This window comes from Anomalospiza imberbis, chromosome 1 (assembly GCF_031753505.1).
Source record: "Anomalospiza imberbis isolate Cuckoo-Finch-1a 21T00152 chromosome 1, ASM3175350v1, whole genome shotgun sequence".
In the NCBI taxonomy this organism is placed as follows: domain Eukaryota; kingdom Metazoa; phylum Chordata; class Aves; order Passeriformes; family Viduidae; genus Anomalospiza; species Anomalospiza imberbis.
The window spans coordinates 67,011,921-67,020,438 of NC_089681.1; the positions used below are offsets into that span (position 1 = coordinate 67,011,921).

General features: G+C 40.2%; 1 long non-coding RNA gene across 1 annotated transcript; it reads left to right on the plus strand.

The window, feature by feature from the left end:
- The first annotated feature begins 1,308 nt into the window (after nucleotides 1-1,308).
- LOC137479493 (uncharacterized) lies at nucleotides 1,309-6,147 on the plus strand. The gene is made up of 3 exons (XR_011002302.1): nucleotides 1,309-1,395; nucleotides 3,028-3,132; nucleotides 5,563-6,147. It is a non-coding gene; the product is annotated as an uncharacterized lncRNA (long non-coding RNA).
- The last annotated feature ends 2,371 nt before the right edge of the window (nucleotides 6,148-8,518 follow it).

The following is an 8,518-nucleotide window of genomic DNA, read 5'->3' on the forward strand; positions in this document are numbered from 1 at the left end:
AAAATTACATTCTTATTGTTTTGCCAACATTATATATGTGTCATTAATAATAACAACAATTTTCAAGGCATTCTTGTTCAAATACTTATGCATTCTTATCAGGTTGCATTAGAAGGATTAGGCAGTGCAGTAGTTACATTAATCATTCCTTTCACCTCTCTTTACAACCTCCTTCAGGCGTGCCTTGCTTTTTACAGATACACCTGGAATATAATAAGGAATTGCAGCTTCTCACTCCTTCTTCAGAACATTATCTCAGAGATGAGATGGAGATTGTTTATCATTTAGACAACGGTAGAGATGAATGATTTATGGCAGTCACTCAGCAGCCGTGAAGTTACTACAGAGTAATGCACAGGTTATTGTACCCGCAGAGCAAACCTATTAACTGTATAGGATAATTGCATAATACTCCAGTCACTGAATTACTGCACATTAAAATCATGATAGAAGATGTCCCAGATGTCTGTGTTTTAAAAATTATGCTCTAATATGAGTTTTAAGAGGACACATATTTTTTATGCAAGAATAAGAGGAAGCAACAGATTAAAGTAGTGACTTAAAGTATTCGTTTTGCAAGATACTCAGGCATGTGCACAGCATAAGTATAAATAGCTCTGACAGAATCTTTGGGACTCAAGGATCGTTGCAGAATTGCTCTTAGTCTGGAAAAGCATGGATTCACCTTGTAGTTATGTCATCAGAACTCAGAAAGGAGGAGGGATGGAACAAATAGTATCAAAGTATAAGGCTGCTGTACCAGTACTGGTTACTTGGGAGGAAGCTTTACCAATTAATAAGTAATCAGTACTGCTTAGTAACAGCAAGTAAGCTGTTCACAAGCACATACAAATCTAAATAAGATGATTTATTGTCTCCCATGCCCTCCAGAATGCAATATGAGGTGTTAATTGTTTTTACAGTAATGATAGCTGTGCAATCCATACATGAATGCTGTGTGACAGAATATTGATGTGTCATGCTGTTTCGGAGCCCATAAAAGAAAGAACAGAATTGGAAAATACTAAGATTTTTGGTGAAGGTCCTCTATGCCTGTCCTTCATAATCACGCTCCTCTGAATTTTATTTAAATTCAAAGTAAACTCTTTCCCCAAGTTTTTAAACAAAACTTTACAGGGATCAACTTGCTTCCCAAAAATTATCAGCAAAATCCTCTTAATTCTAGTCTGAATTGGTCCAAAATGGCTGTTCCTGAAGTGTCTGACCAGAGAGTTCATCTGTTTTTTCAGAGATGGGCTTGTGACACAGCATTCAGGTTCTTTTCAGCTACCTCCAGAAGCTGGCACTGCATGTGAAACTGCTGTTGCAAAGCCACAATACCAGAAAAGAAGGGTATTAAAAGGGCTTTCAAACAAACAAGGAGAGGAGCAAAAGGTAAAATCAGAGACCAGTCCCAGAGAAATAAAACTTGAAATAATATCTGGATTCTACATCCGCCCAGCATATGTAATTTCTGGCAATGAGTAACTGCTGTTGGAGAAGTAAATAAAGAAGGATGACAAGAGTCAAGCTCAACACCATGGCTGTAAAGATCATAGAAGGCCACGTTAATAATGAAATAACATTGATGGTCAAAGACTGCTACAGTTTTTCTGACTCCTTCGGTTTTTTAGAAAAAGACTTAGTCCTGCACAAGCTGCAGACAGGAAAATGGTGATGTACCAATAGCAAAATTGTATTTTGGTCGACCAGATCTAACTTAGCACATAGACATAGATATGTCAAAATTACACAGGTAACAATCTTCTTCAGTATGCTCAACAAGTTCACATTTTAGGTTGTTCTTTTCATTCTACAAAAGAAAAACACGCTCTCTAGACCAAAAGGTGTATGGAAGCCAGAGAATGTCAAAAAAGTGTTTGTATTTAGCATGGAAATGCAGTTTTTTGTCCTGGGTGGATCATGAAACATTCAGTTTAAAAAGAAATGGAGTAGAGAAATGCTGTCATCATTATTTATCTTTTTATAACATTTTTCTAAGGATCAGCTCAAAGATATTCTCCAATATTATTTTGAGGCTCAGGAGGAGCACTGTAGGGTACTACAGAACATTTTCATCACGTTCTAATGACAGTGGGTAATTTTGGCCATTCAGTAGTCTTGTGTTCGGAAAACAAAAGAATTGCTTAATGCCAGTGAAACAGTGTCTGTTACTGGGCCTAGTCCCAACTGAGAGTGTAAAAAGAGTGCTCCAGTGTTTTCCAAGTGTCCCAAGTAAAGTCAAAAACCAGAGTGTAGATGGCTTTTTCTTCTTGATGGGAATAAACTGCAGAAAGCAGCTTCAGCATGCACTTTCTGCTCTATGTCACAAGACAAATGGCTTTATAATTCCAGGGGAACACAACTACCTTGGAAACTGGTAGTCATACCAAGATAAATAGCACCTGAAGCATCTGCATCTCAATTGATAGAAAGTTTTATGTGCTTAGCACAGACATCCTAAATATCTGGGGGCTTCACATGGGAGAAAGTAGTAATGTGAAATTTTCCAAGCAATCTGTCCTGCTACCGAGTTTGCTGCCATATCTCATATAGCATATGGGTCTTCTTGGATTTCTACGTTTTCATAGCAACCATGAATCATTATGGCTGGTTCTGACCCCAGTAGGAGATGATGCAATGTCTGGCTCTTCTAAATTATCACCATTATTTTTGCCTCTTCACAAGACTTGTTCTCACATGATAGTTATAGGAGTCCAGCAGGTAAAAATCTGTACAATGACCTTATCTAAGGACCAGAGCTGGATATAGATAAGATTTTACTTGAGACAAGTCCCTTGCTTTGATCAACATCATCCTTTAGATGTTATATTTCACTAGCGCTAGAGGAAGCCAGAAGGCAATGATGTTTGTATTTGAAATAAAAATGGATGTTGAGTAGTAATCTTGCCAACACTGGACCTGCTCTGTTCCTTCTGCTTCACTGCTCTGGATCTGCACCTGTGTAGGTACAGTCATTGCCTTGGTGTGAGTCTTTGCTCCAGCTCATCTTCCCTCATCTCATAGAGCAGGCCTGCAATGACAACTAGCCTCAGCTAACAGTCCAAATTGCCAGAAAAGTCCATAGGGATGGGACAGCTTCCAGGTCAAGCCAGAAAGTCAAGTCAGTGGGTAAATATCAGGGCCAAAATCAGGGGCGTAAAAGGATGAACCAACAATGTAGCTCAGGCAGAGATAGAGAGCCTGAGCCAATTTACAAGTACCAGGTGAAGGAAGGGCAGGCCCCCACTGCAGCTTGTCAAAGCACTGGTTTAAGTCTGAACATCTTTGTTATCAAAATTGGCCCTGAGCCCAGGGTGCCAAACCCCCAGGAGGAAGGAGATGTGGTCAGGTCCATGACAGTAAAACTACTGAGAGTTTGAAAGTACTGGTTGTTGAAAAGAAAGATGAAAAAAAGAGGATGCTAACTTTCTTAAAATAACACATTTTTACTTACTTATGTATTGTTTTAGGCTATCTTTCTAAATCTTGGGAATGCCTTGTAGACATCTGTTGCAAAATTGGAGAGACTAGGTTGTATTCTTCCCATTCAGTCTCACCCTAGAAAGCATTCTAGTAAAAGTTTATAAGACCCGTGCCCTGGGGGTCTAAGCATTTCACTGCCAAATGTCTGATTGCTTTTCAACTCTACACATAAGCTGCTACCAACTTGCCTTGATATGTATCAAAGAAGCTCAGTTCTCAAATATGCTTAGTGATGAAGAGATTAATAGAAGTCTCTAAAATCTGGGGATGAAGTTCACTTATACTTGCTGCTGTTCTTGCCTACCAGGGTCTTCTATGAGGCTCTACCCATGTATGTTTTGTACCAGATTGCTGAAGATCAGCCAGTGAATTTGGGTGAAGCATCCAACAATTTCATTTTCAGAAATGAGACACACAGTGCATAAAAAGGATGCCAAATAATCATCTACATTCTGCCTGTTTCTAGAATGTATTAGAGAACATTCTTTAATGCCTAAATGACATAACAAGAGGTGACAGTAATGTTATTAGTCCTTATTCATCTCACCAAGCAGGGAAACAAACAAAAAAAAAAAAAAAAAAAAAAAAAAAAAAAAATCAAGCTTCAGATAGATTTGCTATCAAATTCCCTCAGCAGCCCTTTGGTTTTGAAATATGTTTTCCCCTTTTTGGACTGTCTTTTTCAAGACCAACTGTGGTGTTATATTTTAGTTAAATGGTATGCTCTGTCTCATCCTTTGAAAATGTAGGGTTTATTCCAAGCCTGTGATCCTCCCCTGCAGTATCCTGTGTCTGTAATCCCATTGGCCCAATCTGTTCTGCGCCCACTTTGAATCTCCCTGTTCAGTGTGCTGGGGGATGAGGCTCTCTCTCTTTGCCAGCTCTCCTGGCTGGTGCCTGCTCAGCCCCTCTCTCCCCCTCCCCTTTCCCCCCTCGCTCCCTTTCCCCCCCCCCTCCCTCAGAAACCATGCTGCATCCTGGGGGTAGGACCCCCAATAAACCCTCATCTAATGAGCACCCTCAGAAGCCGTGTGGAGTCTCCTTGCCTGCCTGCTGCTATCAGCGAACTCACAGCCTAGTGGGGCTCCCCCCGGGACACCCCCGGGGTTCCCCCCCCAAAAACGCACCGCTACAACCAACAGATACTGATCGCAAAAAGTCTGATGTTGTCCTAAGCTTGTAACAGCTTTCAGAAACTCAGATTTATACTCTGACATATGAAACATGTAGAACATGTTGCCAGCCAACATTTAGTCCATGGCATCCTAGAAACCCTTTTTCTTTGCTTCACTGTATTCCTACCCGTCAGCCTGTGCTTTCTGGGTCTTTCTGAATGCCAACACCCCAGACACCTGAGAGTACAGCCAGCATAGAACATGCTTGGAAATTTGCCACCTGTCTAGCTGAGAAAGGCTCATTTAATGCTTGGAAATTAAGAAGGCAGATAAAAGGATAATGTGATTGGTTTGGGTTTTTCTAAAGTCTTTTGGTTTTAAACTAATCTGATGGAGTTTTTAAGTGATCTGGAGAGAAAGAGATGTTAACTATGAATTTGGGGCTAAAATGCAGGATACAGTACTTTCTATTCTAAAGAAAATGAACTCTAAACTGAAGCAAAAAAACTGTTAAGCAGGCAGAAAATGCAGAACAAAGTTTGAAAAGGGTGTTTTAATTCCAACTCTTGCATTCACACATTTAAGCTATGCATTACGTGTTTTAAAATGATTTATCAAATAATGAGCTCTACAGTTTACTGCAACCTGGAATTGTGTACAGAATCTCACAAACAGTAGTTCTGTGGGCAACAGCTGGGCTCAGCTGTGAGCAAAAGCCCTTCAGGCAGAAAAAGTGACATTTTGAGAAATCTCTGCATTTTCCACCCCAAGTCCTGCAAAAGAAGGTGTTAAGTCAGGACAGTCTGATGGAAGATAAAATTTATAAGCTTTCCTTAAAAAAAAATAGAAAGTTTTCCCTTGAGAAATTGAGGAGTGGGGAAGGAAAAAGGTGTTAAGTGTGTGGAAATGTTTATGAAACAGCATATTCATTTCATTCTCTCTTTGTTGGAATTTCTTTCAGTCTTCATTGCACAGAGCAGCAGGAGAAGAGGAGCAAGTCCAAGCTTAAAAGAAGAAGTCAATCAACTCATCATCTATGACCCTTTTGTAGTGAACAGAGAAAGGTGAAAGGTCTTCCAGAGAAAGACAGCAGAGGAGAAGGTCCTTTTATGCCCTCTGGGAACCTCTCTTTTCTCATCAACTGTAGATACCTAGAAAGTCCCTAGACTACTAATTTTGGCATCTAACATCCCTGAAGCAGGGAGGTGTGATTATAGCCAAGAATGATTTATCTCTTTGAGACTGGGGAGCAATAATGGAACTGGGTCTGTTTGTGGTGCCCCAGGTGGCCTCTTCCTTGCTGTGTTTCTAAGAACTGCTTTTTGTCCTCTGGAAGACAGCATTCAAATTTTCCCTTTTTTGAACTGATTGGTTGACACAGTCTGAATGGGTGCCAGAAGATGAGCCCTGCTGTCTGGCATCAGTAACTGGCTCCAACAAGAAGTCTCTCCCCATTTCCCTCATACACCAGAGAACATGATGGAGCTTTACCCCGCTGAACTAAGCTGTTATCCTTTTACCTACAAGACCTCAAACACCAAGAAAACAGGAGCTTGAGGTGTTCTACAGTTTCACATTGCAGTTGGAATTTGGGAATCACTTTTCAGCTCATTCTACCAAGGGCATCTGATGACTTTGGACTTTTCCATTGTCCATGTAGGCTTTTTACAAGTTTGTAGGGAGAAAAAATAAACACTTTTCATTTTGGAGAGTCTCTTTCCAGTTTATTGTGGAAAAGGGGAAATGATGGGAAAGGCTCAGCAGAACATCTGCAGTCTTTGTTCTTTCCTTAAAAAGCCTTGCAACAAACTTACAGGGAGACTGGGGAATCCAGTGCTTTCTTCCTAATATCTCTTGAACAATTGTCTAAGGCCACTGTGCAGGCCTTAGTAGGAGTTTTCTGTGCTGCAGTCCTTCTCTGGGAAACTCTCTCAAACCCTTAAAGTCTGTTTTAGCATGTTGAACTCCAGCATGCATTCTGTGCTGTGCTGAATCACCTTCCAAGCACTGAGGTACTGTAACAATGCCAGTCAGCTATCAGGCTTTGGGGCTTACAATGATTGGGGCCAACAATTCTTTATGGAATTCAACTATAGAAAGCCGTAAAAGAGCAGGCACAGGTGCTAAAAATATCTTTTGTGTTCAATATTTTTGTGGTATTTTTTTAATTGTTGGGGAGAGCTTGCACTGATACCCTGGAGGCTCTGCCATCCTGGCAAACAAGCCAACATGGACATGAGACTGAAAATAAGTCATTCCTGATTTTTATGTCTACCCCCTTCTTAGTGTGAAGACTTGCTTCTTGGGAGTATTTTTCTTCCAGATAAAAGCCTCATCTGAAATTCAGACGTATTTGGGTTTGAATTCCAGACACTGACTTGGAAAATCTTGCATTGCACATGGAAAAAGTGATACCTGATTCTAATGGCTCGCTGTAGCTCTATCATTCTCTCATCTAGTGGCAATGCTTTCTTAGCATTCTGTGCTTAACAAAGTTCTCTTTAATGAGGTCCTGCAAATGATTTGCAAGCCCTGTGAGGAGAAGTCTGAATTTTGCTTTACGCAGTTGCTATCAGAGCTGAATGCCAGTGGGCTGCACTATGAAAACCTTTTGTCCATACGGTGAGGGGTGTTGTCCCTGTGAGAATGAAGACATCTCCTCCTATACTCCTGAGTATTCCCAGGTGAGGTTGCCTTTAATCCAGACTGCACTTTGTACAAGTGGAACCTTACCGCCTCTGTGCCCCTTATTGCCCATCTACCCCTCTCCTGCTTTGTGCCAGTTGTCTTCCCGTCTGATTTTGATCAAGCTTGCATTCAGTCAGCCAACTTCAGTGCGGACTAAAGAGATTGGAAACCAATGCATTTGCAGAAAATCAGTTAGCAAGCTTAGTTTTATTGCCCTGTGTAACTTTCTTTTTTCCTTACCCCAACCGCTTATATGAATAGGATTGAAAAATGTTCCTAGAAATTACTTAAATATGTGAGGAATGGAGGTCATTTAAAATGGCATCTGGAGGGCAGGAGAAATCATTAAATAAATCCAAGCCTAAATTTTCAATTACTAAGGCCTCTTCTGCAGTGCAGTTTTTGGCAAATCAAATTTCTACAGACAAATGTAAACAAATATTGTCAGGATTTCACTGTTTGAATGCTGTGTTACAGGAGCAAACAAGTTCTGCCAATATCTCGCACATTGTTATGGAGACTTGAAGCAACATGTTCAGTTTGGAGTATTCTGTTTTTTCTTTCCAGTGACTATTTCAATAGATCAAAGGGGAAATCTTCTTCCCACAGTGCTTGGTTTGGTCCTGTTTAAAAGGAAAAATCCGTAAACTTTATTTGCTATTTTTCATCTCGATCAATCTCTTCTGACAGACAGCAATAGTTGTTGGCTGAGGTGCCTAATGCTGAGGCCAAATAAGATTAGGGAAGGTAATATTAGCTTGCATATCCCAGAACTGTTCATGGTTTGTGATGACCATTGAATAACCAGCATCAAATCAGTGTTTTCCTGCTAGTAATGTACAAACAAGCTCCCACAAAATAACCTGCTTCATTGAGTCTGTGATAAGCCAAGGGTATCAGAAGACAGCATTACTGATGAGAGGAGCTAGACAAACCCACCTGTGCCTGAGTTTATGTATCAGCTGAATGGAAATAATAATGCTTAATTTATTTCTTTTACAAGTCTTTTGCGAGTTTAAGTAGTAGAAGTCCCCCCGTGGTTAAGAAGAACTGTCCAGTCTTTCTATTATTGTAACACATCTGATAATTTTCTTGGCTTCAATGATGATTTTTCTTCCTGTCAGCATTTATTTTGCTATAGATATTCTGAAAAGTTGCATGCGGTAAATCCAACTGTATCTAATTTTAGCATCTATTTGAGTTTGATGTTATTTGTGTATGGAACCAAG